This window comes from Sebastes fasciatus, chromosome 6 (assembly GCF_043250625.1).
Source record: "Sebastes fasciatus isolate fSebFas1 chromosome 6, fSebFas1.pri, whole genome shotgun sequence".
NCBI lineage: Eukaryota > Metazoa > Chordata > Actinopteri > Perciformes > Sebastidae > Sebastes > Sebastes fasciatus.
This window is the reverse complement of record NC_133800.1, coordinates 26,529,308-26,544,459: the sequence shown is the minus strand read 5'-3', so window position 1 is coordinate 26,544,459 and position 15,152 is coordinate 26,529,308.

The window sequence follows — 15,152 nt, the reverse complement described above, 5'->3', positions numbered from 1 at the left end:
ACCCGGATTGATTTATACGTGTAAGAAGTTACAAACAGTCCCTTTAAGGATTAGGCAACGAAACCACTATAGTTAAGTTTAGGAAAGAACTACATATTGGGCTTAAAACTACTACTTTTGTACAGTGAAAATGATGTTGAATGTTGTGAATACGGGACACAAACGAACAACTGATTGTAACGTGACGCACAGGACACGAACAGCGGTCTCCTGGATGAAAGCCATGTGTTTGTTGGACCTATCCACCTCCCCTCTTGCGTGTCTTTAAACTATCTCTTTAAACCACAGGACTTTCTCTGAGCATTCACTGTTGCCACAGATTGAATTACATTGTAATCCCTGTCGATACTTGTCATCTGATTCCCACATGCTCCTGCACACCTGTGCTCTCATTTCTCAATCACCCTGTAAATACTTACGGGAAACCACCCCCGTTCCCCCCTAACCTCCCGTCAATGCCAGATTATCAATGTTGCTTCATGTCTTTGCCTTCTGGCCTCGGGGACCTGAAACAAAATCTGTATCTGCTTGTCTGTCCCACTACTGTTAACTATAGACTCCCATCAGAACTTGCTACCCATGCCAGTAAGCTTGTGTTTATTTTGGCAATAAATCACCGAACTGCTCATGTCAGTCTGGATTGTCTGAAGTTGGGTTCTTTCCCTGCTACCTCGTACGCACCCTCTTGACACAGCTGTACTTTGTGTTTAGTGCTAATCAATTCTACAATTTCATTTAGCAGACACTTTTGTCCAAAGCGACGTACATCTGAGAATTCGTACAACACAAGGAAGGATCTAGATAGGAGGGAACAACGTGAGTAAGTGCCAACAACAGCTTCAAGTCCGATCGGACATAGGTGCCGACAGGCAGTGCACAGAGGCAATGCACAGGGTGTAAAGAAGCAGATAATGTATTTTTTGTCATCATCATCATTAACAACATCAACAACATCATCAGTGTTGTAGGGATTCTACTTTAGTAGGTTTTGGTTATTAGCAAATTAATTAATAAATAATAATAGAATTATTAATATTAATAAAGATTATCAATAAACATTAATAATAAACGGGGCACCACCCTGGAATCAGGGACCAATGACCAAAACGTTAATATAGTCTCATTATATATGCTAAACTGTCAATTTGGAACGTTGATTAATAATTAAATTAATAACTATAACCAAAATAGATAGTAAAGGTTGAAGGATATCGGAGTTCTTGACATAGCAGAGGTTGGCATTATTCACTCTTGTGCAACATTAAAGAGACCAGCATGTATATTCCACAATCATTTATTTACAAGATAATAAAGGTTCAAAACACAATATTAATCTAACTAAATAACTAAACTAAACAACCAAACACAGTGTGTGTGTGTGTGTGTGTGTGTGTGTGTGTGTGTGTGTGTGAGAGAGAGAGAGAGAGAGAGGGAGAGGGGGGGGAACAAGATGGGTTCTTGTCTCAAAATGTCTGTATGGCCTACAAACAAAATGGTGAGCACTGAAAAACTACAAAGATGGCGGAATCAAAGATGGCCGCCAGCATGTCATCACGTGACCTCTTTGTTCTTCTGAGAAGAAGGACAGAGAGGGGGGTGATGTGGGGTTAAGATTATCTGAAGCTGTATGTTTATGTTTAACTAATTCACAGTTTCTGTATGTGATCTTAATGTGTGTTAGATATGCAGTGGGTTAGAAAAGATGGTTAGTTGCATGCAAGACCTTGTCTATGTGAAGCATAAACTAAACACATCAGATGTGGCGAAGCCAGTTACCCAAAAATCAAATACAGATAAATCAACACAGTCAAACTCAATGAATAACATTAAACCATATCAATACAGGTACATTCTAGAAATCAAAGTTTAACTGTCTTGCTCAGCCCTGTGCGATTGCTAATGCTAAGGCCCAGTACGTTACCATGGAAGAACAGGGTTTGTAATTCCATGTGTTGAAGTTGTGGTTCCAAATCAAAGATGTCGTCTTTGCTGTGCAGATTGGAGGAAGCTGATCGCTCCAATACTTCTTCCCAGCAGCTTGATAGCTTGGTGCTAACTTCCTTGCGGTTGTTGCTTGAAGTTAGTTGGTAAAAAGGCAGGCTTTCGCATCTTCTGCCGTTTGGTTCCTTGTGGCTATGTCTGTTTCCTAACAGGACATAGAATCAGAGAGCAGAGCTGTTTCCGGTCTGGAGCGCAGCAGCTCACCTCTCGCATGCCAGGAGAGATGAGCAGATGAGTAGAAAGAGTCGAAAGAGAAGGAACAAAGAAATTCCTCTGGTTTTGTTCTGTGTGATTTTCACACCTAGGTGCGAATGTTAGAGTGGCCAATGGAGATTGAGCTGAGCTTGGTCCACTGACCAATGGTAAGGATCCTGAGACAGTTCACTGTGTCTGCCACCCGAAATGGCAGGTCCCTACAGTGTCATCATCATCATGAATATCCTAATCAACATCAACAACATCCTCAATATCATCATCATCAATAGCATCAATGTCATTAGGTGCAGAGGTGTTCATGAAAGAGTTTGGTCTTTAAGCCTAATCAGCAAATCATGTAAGGGATAATGTACAGCGAGCCGGTCATTGTTGTGTGGACTCTCATCGCCCTGAAGTGGTTTCTTTCACAACAATGACCTGCTAGCTGTACATTATCCTGCTTATTACACGTCTACTTACTTAAGAAATCAATAATTTGACACAAAATGGTCCGCCAGAGTCCGACATCAGAACTGCGCCCACAGCAATGGTCTGCTATACAGAAATAACAGACCGTAGAACGCCGTGATTGACCAAACAGAATCGAGTATTCAACACTGCCGTGTAATAAAGCATGCTAACATACTTAAATAGTATGGTAAACATTATACCTGCTTAACATCACACGTGACAATTAACTAAGGATGAAATGACAATATGTGATGTGAAAGAGGTCACCCATTGTTACAAACCTTCAAAGAGAGACAATTATCACACAACTGAGTCAAGGCTCAATGATAGAGATCTAAGCTTCCGAAACCAAATCGAAACTATTTGCGGATAACCCCAGGGCTAAGGGGAAAATGATTTAGTCTCAGCTACCTGTCAGGTCATAATTAGAACAGGCATGTTGAGATTGATTCAGGAAAAAATTTGGCTGTCGGCAACTTAAGCAAGAGCCCATCAATCAGTCCTCTGTCTGCTGTTACATCACTGTTGCAGACACCTCATTCAAGTTTGTGCTGTTAAAAGTTATAAAACCCAAGTGATACAACAAGGTCGATATTATTCATCATTACACTAAATTATTAGTTAGATGCATTTCTAGGGGGTTCAGTGAGCCCCCTGAACCAACGCAAACTGCGTCTGTGCCCTTAATAAATGAGATTGAGAACAGTTGACACCTTGTTTACTCCCCTAGTCTTGCAGCTCCTTAAAAGGAGCAGTTTCCGGCTAAGTGGAAACTTGGCTCACTCTTTTCTGCCCCGGCACTGCTGCTGAGGGAGATGAACATCAGACCAAGGTATGCCCCTAACTGGTTTCCCTTTTTAAAGATGTTACCCGTGTTAATGTTAATTTTTTCCGTGGCATCTTTGCAGGTGCCATTTGCAGTCTTAGCTTCCCCCCTGCGAAGCTCGTGCAGCTTTACATGAAGAGCGTAGGGTACGGTATGTGTGCGTTTGCGTGCTGGAGGGTCACACGTGGGCCAATTATTTGGTCACCGTAACTCGCGGTTCGAGGTATGTTGTTTGGAAAGGTCCCCAATCATACAGTATTATAAGTCAATGCTCCTACATTAGTACTGTTATGATATAACTTTCATCTATCAATGGCAGCATTACGCTCAAGGCTGCTGAACACAACTCCTGTCAATGAGCAAGGAAAAAAATCCTGCACCAGCTTTGATTTAACATTGGTGTTACGTCATGTTTTTGTTTCTTACAGTATATCTGACTGAAAAAGATTTCTCACTACCTTTTAAAATCTTAATCCATGAAACCATTAAAAATGCACAGCCCATCTGGGGCATACCATCCTTCATTAAATATCACACAATGCTAGAAATGTCTGCCTAACTGCTTTAAAAACACCCACACACCAGCCACAGGGTGTAAGAACTGTGGGGCACTGTTTGCACAGCAATCAAGATTTACTGTTTGACTCATAATTGTCGCCATAGTATTCTCCAACAAGTGCAAATTACACAAAATAAAGTACATCATTTGTCTATGCCTTCCAGAAGGACACATAAAATGTATTCTGATCCGACACCACTATCAACGTGGCGATACCTGTCTCTTTAGCTGCTAAATGCTCCACTATGTTCACCAACTAGTCTGCACTTGTGTGTGCACACTTTCTCTCTGCAAACACGCACACTCCGTTATCGTTGACTGAGAAAGTCCATGACCCCACAAGGTAATCACATCACCCATGCCATAGAACAAAGTCATCGGTTACCTTGTGTTGTAACTATGGTCACTACAAGGGGCCCTGGACTACCTAACAAATACTCCTTAAACTCTGCCAGTCAAGCTATTTGTTTTCAGTCTAATTTCATCCCAGTTAACATTGACAACAGGCAACATGTGAGATCCACTAACGAAAAAGCAATGTGTAGACTGATACAAAAATAATCCCTCTCAATCATCACTTATGCCTCAATAGAAGTGTGTGGTGGTGTCTGTTTCTGCAGAGACCCTGCAGCCCTCCGTCTGGATTTTCTCTTTCCTTATTATTTTGCTGTGTTTGGGACATTTCTGGGCGTCTGCAAACAGCCTTTGTGCCCCACGTGGGGGTGTAACCCCCAGCCAATAACAGCGCGCAGGGTGTGCGTCACCATTTTTCTCAGTAAATATATTTCCAAAGGTGCTACTGACATGACATTTTAACCAGATGTTGGTACCAACCCAAGTAATCTATACATACAAAGAAACCAAAACAAATAAGTTCTGTGTAATAATGTGAAGTGACACAGGGGAAAAGTATTGAACACATGAAGAAAGGGAGGTGCAAAAAGGCATGGAAATACTTTTCCCCTTTGTCATTTCACATTATTACACGTAACTTAATTTCTGAACTTATTTGTTTTGGTTTCTTTGTATGTATGGATTACTTGGGTTGTTACCAACATCTGGTGAAAATGTCATGTCAGTAGCACCTTTGGAAATATATTTACTGAGAAAAATGGTGACGTGTTCAATACTTATTTTACCCGCTGTATATATATATATATATATATATACGTATATATATATATATATATAAAATGCAAACTACTAACTAACAGCAGGACAAGAATACTCAAAATTCAACCAAACTGCTGAAACTCTGAATGCCGGTCAAAATAACACTGCTAGTTTATAATCTTCACATATGGCGTCGGTCTATATTGTGATTACTGTGCCACTAACTGGAGGCTGTGCGGTCCGTGTACGCTTTGATAGTTATTAAATTGGATTTAAAACCACTCTGACAGCACTGGGCAGCTCCTTCAGTGACAGGCTGCTTCACCCACAGTGTGTGAAGGAGAGATACCGTAGGTCCTTCCTTCTTGTTGCTGTCAGACTGTATAATCAACACTTAGCAGACAGCACATACCAAAAAACTGACAAGAGGAATGAGATCTAAAACACGGAAATGAGTTAGCATTTTAGCACTTCCACTTCCCTCATCTCGAAGTCAATGGGTTTTAACATAGGGGGTTTAATTTCATTGTGTCTTCACTGTATTGTTAAGCACCTTGTATTGCAATTTTGCATGAAAGGCGCAATATAAATAGATAAAGCCTGCTGTTTGGTGCTGAGCATAGTGTACAGTGGATATTTTAAAGCTTTAAAGCTGAAATAGCTTAAGAGCCATGAGACTGAACCAGAACAATAAAATTGTTGGCCAGACAGCTGAACTGTGAGCTGAAACTATAAAGCTCTGTAAAGCCGAGGAGAGCTGCAGATTCATGTGCACTGTTTACACTTCACAGCAGTGTATTGTGCCAGCCCTTACATTATGTGACATGTGGAAGTGACAAGAAAAAAAATATGAAACATGCACAAGAAAGATAACGTGGAAAAAAACTTCTGTGTATGTCCTCACAGCATGAACTTTACATGACTTCCAATGGTTATATAACATGTCTACTGGTTTCCTGTGTCTGTTCTACTGTGTTGCTCATGTTGACTTTTGTCGTGAAATTTCCATTTAAGGAGGGTTATCTGGTTTGATATTAACAAAATGAAGGTGAGGCGAGGGGAGGTGTAGGTTGAGGTAGGGTTGAGGTGGGGAGCTCTGGCATTTCCGACAGCTGTCAACTCGGACTGATATTTAAGCAATATTACTGTAATCTAATGAGTAAAAGCAACGATGTACTAAACTAGTGATTCATTAAGCTGTTAACTGGGAGGATCTGAGCACAAAAGAATTTATTGTGTTTGGATTTTTATTGTTGTAAGGGTGGAATTTGGACACTAAAACTTCAGGTCTGCAGATAGATCCACCACACCTATTCATTTCACATTACAACCACCAAATAACAAATAAAGCTGGGCCTGAGTTTTATATGTGATTAGCAGTGTCGGGAAGTAGTGAAATGCATGTAATTAACATTTTGTGGCATTTTTTGCTGGCATGTGACTTTTTTTGTATCATACCTTGTTTAGGGCTGTCAAAGTTAAAGCGATGACGCATTAATGCAACTTGCGATTTTTAATTAATCTCTTAAAAATCGCTTAGAAGCCGCCGTAAAGCCCAGCCGCTATTCGAAATTTCGGAGGGTGTGGCGGGCTCAGTTTTAAAGCTAGAGTGAATATACTGGCATCAAAAATAGAAAACCGAAAGAATCTATTGGTACCAACCACGTCATACGAGCTTGTCGGGAAGGAGGCTAATTAACGCTCCAAACTTAAGCTACCTGTTGGCGAGGAAAACTTAGTGTTAACGTGTTATTATCACTTTGACAGCCATAATCATCAGTGATAGATAGATCGACCAATCCATCCACTCTGACCTCCTCCCTACATGGACTTACGTGACTTTGATTACACATATTTGTGATACGTCAAAAACAAATGTAATCCAGGGGAAAATATGAGACATAATGTGTTAATTAATGAGCTCTAGAGGTGAAGGTGGATTTCTGCTCTCAGTCTTTGTGCTAAGCTAAGCTAAGTGCCAGCTGCAGCCTCATATTTAACAGACAAATTCCAGATTGCATGGCCGTTTGATTCTGCGGCGAAGTGCTGTTTAACAGACGGGCTTCACTAGATATAACTTTGCGGTTTTGGTGCTTCCGTGTACTTTGTGTTGGAGACTTGTCTGAACAGCATAGCCACACGCAAGCGCGCATGGGACAGCGACCCGGATTGATTTATACGTGTAAGAAGTTACAAACAGTCCCTTTAAGGATTAGGCAACGAAACCACTATAGTTAAGTTTAGGAAAGAACTACATATTGGGCTTAAAACTACTACTTTTGTACAGTGAAAATGATGTTGAATGTTGTGAATACGGGACACAAACGAACAACTGATTGTAACGTGACGCACATGACACGAACAGCGGTCTCCTGGATGAAAGCCATGTGTTTGTTGGACCTATCCACCTCCCCTCTTGCGTGTCTTTAAACTATCTCTTTAAACCACAGGACTTTCTCTGAGCATTCACTGTTGCCACAGATTGAATTACATTGTAATCCCTGTCGATCCTTGTCATCTGATTCCCACATGCTCCTGCACACCTGTGCTCTCATTTCTCAATCACCCTGTAAATACTTACGGGAAACCACCCCCGTTCCCCCCTAACCTCCCGTCAATGCCAGATTATCAATGTTGCTTCATGTCTTTGCCTTCTGGCCTCGGGGACCTGAAACAAAATCTGTATCTGCTTGTCTGTCCCACTACTATTAACTATAGACTCTCATCAGAACTTGCTACCCATGCCAGTAAGCTTGTGTTTATTTTGGCAATAAATCACCGAACTGCTCATGTCAGTCTGGATTGTCTGAAGTTGGGTTCTTTCCCTGCTACCTCGTACGCACCCTCTTGACACAGCTGTACTTTGTGTTTAGTGCTAATCAATTCTACAATTTCATTTAGCAGACACTTTTGTCCAAAGCGACGTACATCTGAGAATTCGTACAACACAAGGAAGGATCTAGATAGGAGGGAACAACGTGAGTAAGTGCCAACAACAGCTTCAAGTCCGATCGGACATAGGTGCCGACAGGCAGTGCACAGAGGCAATGCACAGGGTGTAAAGAAGCAGATAATGTATTTTTTGTCATCATCATCATTAACAACATCAACAACATCATCAGTGTTGTAGGGATTCTACTTTAGTAGGTTTTGGTTATTAGCAAATTAATTAATAAATAATAATAGAATTATTAATATTAATAAAGATTATCAATAAACATTAATAATAAACGGGGCACCACCCTGGAATCAGGGACCAATGACCAAAACGTTAATATAGTCTCATTATATATGCTAAACTGTCAATTTGGAACGTTGATTAATAATTAAATTAATAACTATAACCAAAATAGATAGTAAAGGTTGAAGGATATCGGAGTTCTTGACATAGCAGAGGTTGGCATTATTCACTCTTGTGTAACATTAAAGAGACCAGCATGTATATTCCACAATCATTTATTTACAAGATAATAAAGGTTCAAAACACAATATTAATCTAACTAAATAACTAAACTAAACAACCAAACACAGTGTGTGTGTGTGTGTGTGTGTGTGTGTGTGTGTGTGAGAGAGAGAGAGAGAGAGAGGGAGAGGGGGGGGAAACAAGATGGGTTCTTGTCTCAAAATGTCTGTATGGCCTACAAACAAAATGGCGAGCACTGAAAAACTACAAAGATGGCGGAATCAAAGATGGCCGCCAGCATGTCATCACGTGACCTCTTTGTTCTTCTGAGAAGAAGGACAGAGAGGGGGGGGGGTGATGTGGGGTTAAGATTATCTGAAGCTGTATGTTTATGTTTAACTAATTCACAGTCTCTGTATGTGATCTTAATGTGTGTTAGATATGCAGTGGGTTAGAAAAGATGGTTAGTTGCATGCAAGACCTTGTCTATGTGAAGCATAAACTAAACACATCAGATGTGGCGAAGCCAGTTACCCAAAAATCAAATACAGATAAATCAACACAGTCAAACTCAATGAATAACATTAAACCATATCAATACAGGTACATTCTAGAAATCAAAGTTTAACTGTCTTGCTCAGCCCTGTGCGATTGCTAATGCTAAGGCCCAGTACGTTACCATGGAAGAACAGGGTTTGTAATTCCATGTGTTGAAGTTGTGGTTCCAAATCAAAGATGTCGTCTTTGCTGTGCAGATTGGAGGAAGCTGATCGCTCCAATACTTCTTCCCAGCAGCTTGATAGCTTGGTGCTAACTTCCTTGCAGTTGTTGCTTGAAGTTAGTTGGTAAAAAGGCAGGCTTTCGCATCTTCTGCCGTTTGGTTCCTTGTGGCTATGTCTGTTTCCTAACAGGACATAGAATCAGAGAGCAGAGCTGTTTCCGGTCTGGAGCGCAGCAGCTCACCTCTCGCATGCCAGGAGAGATGAGCAGATGAGTAGAAAGAGTCGAAAGAGAAGGAACAAAGAAATTCCTCTGGTTTTGTTCTGTGTGATTTTCACACCTAGGTGCGAATGTTAGAGTGGCCAATGGAGATTGAGCTGAGCTTGGTCCACTGACCAATGGTAAGGATCCTGAGACAGTTCACTGTGTCTGCCACCCGAAATGGCAGGTCCCTACAGTGTCATCATCATCATGAATATCCTAATCAACATCAACAACATCCTCAATATCATCATCATCAATAGCATCAATGTCATTAGGTGCAGAGGTGTTCATGAAAGAGTTTGGTCTTTAAGCCTAATCAGCAAATCATGTAAGGGATAATGTACAGCGAGCCGGTCATTGTTGTGTGGACTCTCATCGCCCTGAAGTGGTTTCTTTCACAACAATGACCTGCTAGCTGTACATTATCCTGCTTATTACACGTCTACTTACTTAAGAAATCAATAATTTGACACAAAATGGTCCGCCAGAGTCCGACATCAGAACTGCGCCCACAGCAATGGTCTGCTATACATAGCAACGGTCTGCTATACAGAAATAACAGACCGTAGAACGCCGTGATTGACCAAACAGAATCGAGTATTTAACACTGCCGTGTAATAAAGCATGCTAACACACTTAAATAGTATGGTAAACATTATACCTGCTTAACATCACACGTGACAATTAACTAAGGATGAAATGACAATATGTGATGTGAAAGAGGTCACCCATTGTTACAAACCTTCAAAGAGAGACAATTATCACACAACTGAGTCAAGGCTCAATGATAGAGATCTAAGCTTCCGAAACCAAATCGAAACTATTTGCGGATAACCCCAGGGCTAAGGGGAAAATGATTTAGTCTCAGCTACCTGTCAGGTCATAATTAGAACAGGCATGTTGAGATTGATTCAGGAAAAAATTTGGCTGTCGGCAACTTAAGCAAGAGCCCATCAATCAGTCCTCTGTCTGCTGTTACATCACTGTTGCAGACACCTCATTCAAGTTTGTGCTGTTAAAAGTTATAAAACCCAAGTGATACAACAAGGTCGATATTATTCATCATTACACTAAATTATTAGTTAGATGCATTTCTAGGGGGTTCAGTGAGCCCCCTGAACCAACGCAAACTGCGTCTGTGCCCTTAATAAATGAGATTGAGAACAGTTGACACCTTGTTTACTCCCCTAGTCTTGCAGCTCCTTAAAAGGAGCAGTTTCCGGCTAAGTGGAAACTTGGCTCACTCTTTTCTGCCCCGGCACTGCTGCTGAGGGAGATGAACATCAGACCAAGGTATGCCCCTAACTGGTTTCCCTTTTTAAAGATGTTACCCGTGTTAATGTTAATTTTTTCCGTGGCATCTTTGCAGGTGCCATTTGCAGTCTTAGCTTCCCCCCTGCGAAGCTCGTGCAGCTTTACATGAAGAGCGTAGGGTACGGTATGTGTGCGTTTGCGTGCTGGAGGGTCACACGTGGGCCAATTATTTGGTCACCGTAACTCGCGGTTCGAGGTATGTTGTTTGGAAAGGTCCCCAATCATACAGTATTATAAGTCAATGCTCCTACATTAGTACTGTTATGATATAACTTTCATCTATCAATGGCAGCATTACGCTCAAGGCTGCTGAACACAACTCCTGTCAATGAGCAAGGAAAAAAATCCTGCACCAGCTTTGATTTAACATTGGTGTTACGTCATGTTTTTGTTTCTTACAGTATATCTGACTGAAAAAGATTTCTCACTACCTTTTAAAATCTTAATCCATGAAACCATTAAAAATGCACAGCCCATCTGGGGCATACCATCCTTCATTAAATATCACACAATGCTAGAAATGTCTGCCTAACTGCTTTAAAAACACCCACACACCAGCCACAGGGTGTAAGAACTGTGGGGCACTGTTTGCACAGCAATCAAGATTTACTGTTTGACTCATAATTGTCGCCATAGTATTCTCCAACAAGTGCAAATTACACAAAATAAAGTACATCATTTGTCTATGCCTTCCAGAAGGACACATAAAATGTATTCTGATCCGACACCACTATCAACGTGGCGATACCTGTCTCTTTAGCTGCTAAATGCTCCACTATGTTCACCAACTAGTCTGCACTTGTGTGTGCACACTTTCTCTCTGCAAACACGCACACTCCGTTATCGTTGACTGAGAAAGTCCATGACCCCACAAGGTAATCACATCACCCATGCCATAGAACAAAGTCATCGGTTACCTTGTGTTGTAACTATGGTCACTACAAGGGGCCCTGGACTACCTAACAAATACTCCTTAAACTCTGCCAGTCAAGCTATTTGTTTTCAGTCTAATTTCATCCCAGTTAACATTGACAACAGGCAACATGTGAGATCCACTAACGAAAAAGCAATGTGTAGACTGATACAAAAATAATCCCTCTCAATCATCACTTATGCCTCAATAGAAGTGTGTGGTGGTGTCTGTTTCTGCAGAGACCCTGCAGCCCTCCGTCTGGATTTTCTCTTTCCTTATTATTTTGCTGTGTTTGGGACATTTCTGGGCGTCTGCAAACAGCCTTTGTGCCCCACGTGGGGGTGTAACCCCCAGCCAATAACAGCGCGCAGGGTGTGCGTCACCATTTTTCTCAGTAAATATATTTCCAAAGGTGCTACTGACATGACATTTTAACCAGATGTTGGTACCAACCCAAGTAATCTATACATACAAAGAAACCAAAACAAATAAGTTCTGTGTAATAATGTGAAGTGACACAGGGGAAAAGTATTGAACACATGAAGAAAGGGAGGTGCAAAAAGGCATGGAAATACTTTTCCCCTTTGTCATTTCACATTATTACACGTAACTTAATTTCTGAACTTATTTGTTTTGGTTTCTTTGTATGTATGGATTACTTGGGTTGTTACCAACATCTGGTGAAAATGTCATGTCAGTAGCACCTTTGGAAATATATTTACTGAGAAAAATGGTGACGTGTTCAATACTTATTTTACCCGCTGTATATATATATATATATATATATATACGTATATATATATATATATATAAAATGCAAACTACTAACTAACAGCAGGACAAGAATACTCAAAATTCAACCAAACTGCTGAAACTCTGAATGCCGGTCAAAATAACACTGCTAGTTTATAATCTTCACATATGGCGTCGGTCTATATTGTGATTACTGTGCCACTAACTGGAGGCTGTGCGGTCCGTGTACGCTTTGATAGTTATTAAATTGGATTTAAAACCACTCTGACAGCACTGGGCAGCTCCTTCAGTGACAGGCTGCTTCACCCACAGTGTGTGAAGGAGAGATACCGTAGGTCCTTCCTTCTTGTTGCTGTCAGACTGTATAATCAACACTTCCAGCAGACAGCACATACCAAAAAACTGACAAGAGGAATGAGATCTAAAACACGGAAATGAGTTAGCATTTTAGCACTTCCACTTCCCTCATCTCGAAGTCAATGGGTTTTAACATAGGGGGTTTAATTTCATTGTGTCTTCACTGTATTGTTAAGCACCTTGTATTGCAATTTTGCATGAAAGGCGCAATATAAATAGATAAAGCCTGCTGTTTGGTGCTGAGCAGGTAGTGTACAGTGGATATTTTAAAGCTTTAAAGCTGAAATAGCTTAAGAGCCATGAGACTGAACCAGAACAATAAAATTGTTGGCCAGACAGCTGAACTGTGAGCTGAAACTATAAAGCTCTGTAAAGCCGAGGAGAGCTGCAGATTCATGTGCACTGTTTACACTTCACAGCAGTGTATTGTGCCAGCCCTTACATTATGTGACATGTGGAAGTGACAAGAAAAAAAATATGAAACATGCACAAGAAAGATAACGTGGAAAAAAACTTCTGTGTATGTCCTCACAGCATGAACTTTACATGACTTCCAATGGTTATATAACATGTCTACTGGTTTCCTGTGTCTGTTCTACTGTGTTGCTCATGTTGACTTTTGTCGTGAAATTTCCATTTAAGGAGGGTTATCTGGTTTGATATTAACAAAATGAAGGTGAGGCGAGGGGAGGTGTAGGTTGAGGTAGGGTTGAGGTGGGGAGCTCTGGCATTTCCGACAGCTGTCAACTCGGACTGATATTTAAGCAATATTACTGTAATCTAATGAGTAAAAGCAACGATGTACTAAACTAGTGATTCATTAAGCTGTTAACTGGGAGGATCTGAGCACAAAAGAATTTATTGTGTTTGGATTTTTATTGTTGTAAGGGTGGAATTTGGACACTAAAACTTCAGGTCTGCAGATAGATCCACCACACCTATTCATTTCACATTACAACCACCAAATAACAAATAAAGCTGGGCCTGAGTTTTATATGTGATTAGCAGTGTCGGGAAGTAGTGAAATGCATGTAATTAACATTTTGTGGCATTTTTTGCTGGCATGTGACTTTTTTTGTATCATACCTTGTTTAGGGCTGTCAAAGTTAAAGCGATGACGCATTAATGCAACTTGCGATTTTTAATTAATCTCTTAAAAATCGCTTAGAAGCCGCCGTAAAGCCCAGCCGCTATTCGAAATTTCGGAGGGTGTGGCGGGCTCAGTTTTAAAGCTAGAGTGAATATACTGGCATCAAAAATAGAAAACCGAAAGAATCTATTGGTACCAACCACGTCATACGAGCTTGTCGGGAAGGAGGCTAATTAACGCTCCAAACTTAAGCTACCTGTTGGCGAGGAAAACTTAGTGTTAACGTGTTATTATCACTTTGACAGCCATAATCATCAGTGATAGATAGATCGACCAATCCATCCACTCTGACCTCCTCCCTACATGGACTTACGTGACTTTGATTACACATATTTGTGATACGTCAAAAACAAATGTAATCCAGGGGAAAATATGAGACATAATGTGTTAATTAATGAGCTCTAGAGGTGAAGGTGGATTTCTGCTCTCAGTCTTTGTGCTAAGCTAAGCTAAGTGCCAGCTGCAGCCTCATATTTAACAGACAAATTCCAGATTGCATGGCCGTTTGATTCTGCGGCGAAGTGCGGCCAAACAAAAGTTGGGAAAAGTTTAACTTTTAGTGCCGAAGTGCAGCCAGAGAGGACCCGCAACCAATCAGTAAACACATCCTGTGACTCCTGTGACATGTTGACCTGTGTTACAAAGTAATTCTTCCCGCCTGAAACACATGAACACGCCTCCTGACCTCAGAAAAACGTACTTATTACGGGCAATTTAGAGTCAACAATTAACCTGCATGTCTTTGGACTGTGGGAGGAAGCCGGAGAACCCGGAGAAAGTCAACGCTAACACGAGGAGAACATGCAAACTCCACTCAGTAGGGCCGGATTTGAACCTCTGAACCTCTTGCTGAGAGGCAACAGTGCAAACCACTACACCATCGTTTTGCGTTTCTTTTGATGTAAAAAAAAATTCACCAGGTGTAGTAGACTCGCTCATTGTTTAGAGTTACATCACAGCGGCTGAATCTGAAATGTCTTCACTACCCTGCTGAACTGTGATGCAGGAGGAGGCTACTGTACGTCATCCACAGATCCCAGATGTCTGGAGGGGGAAGGGAAGCCTTAATATGATATCTAGCTATATTATACAGTGTGCTTTATATAAATACAA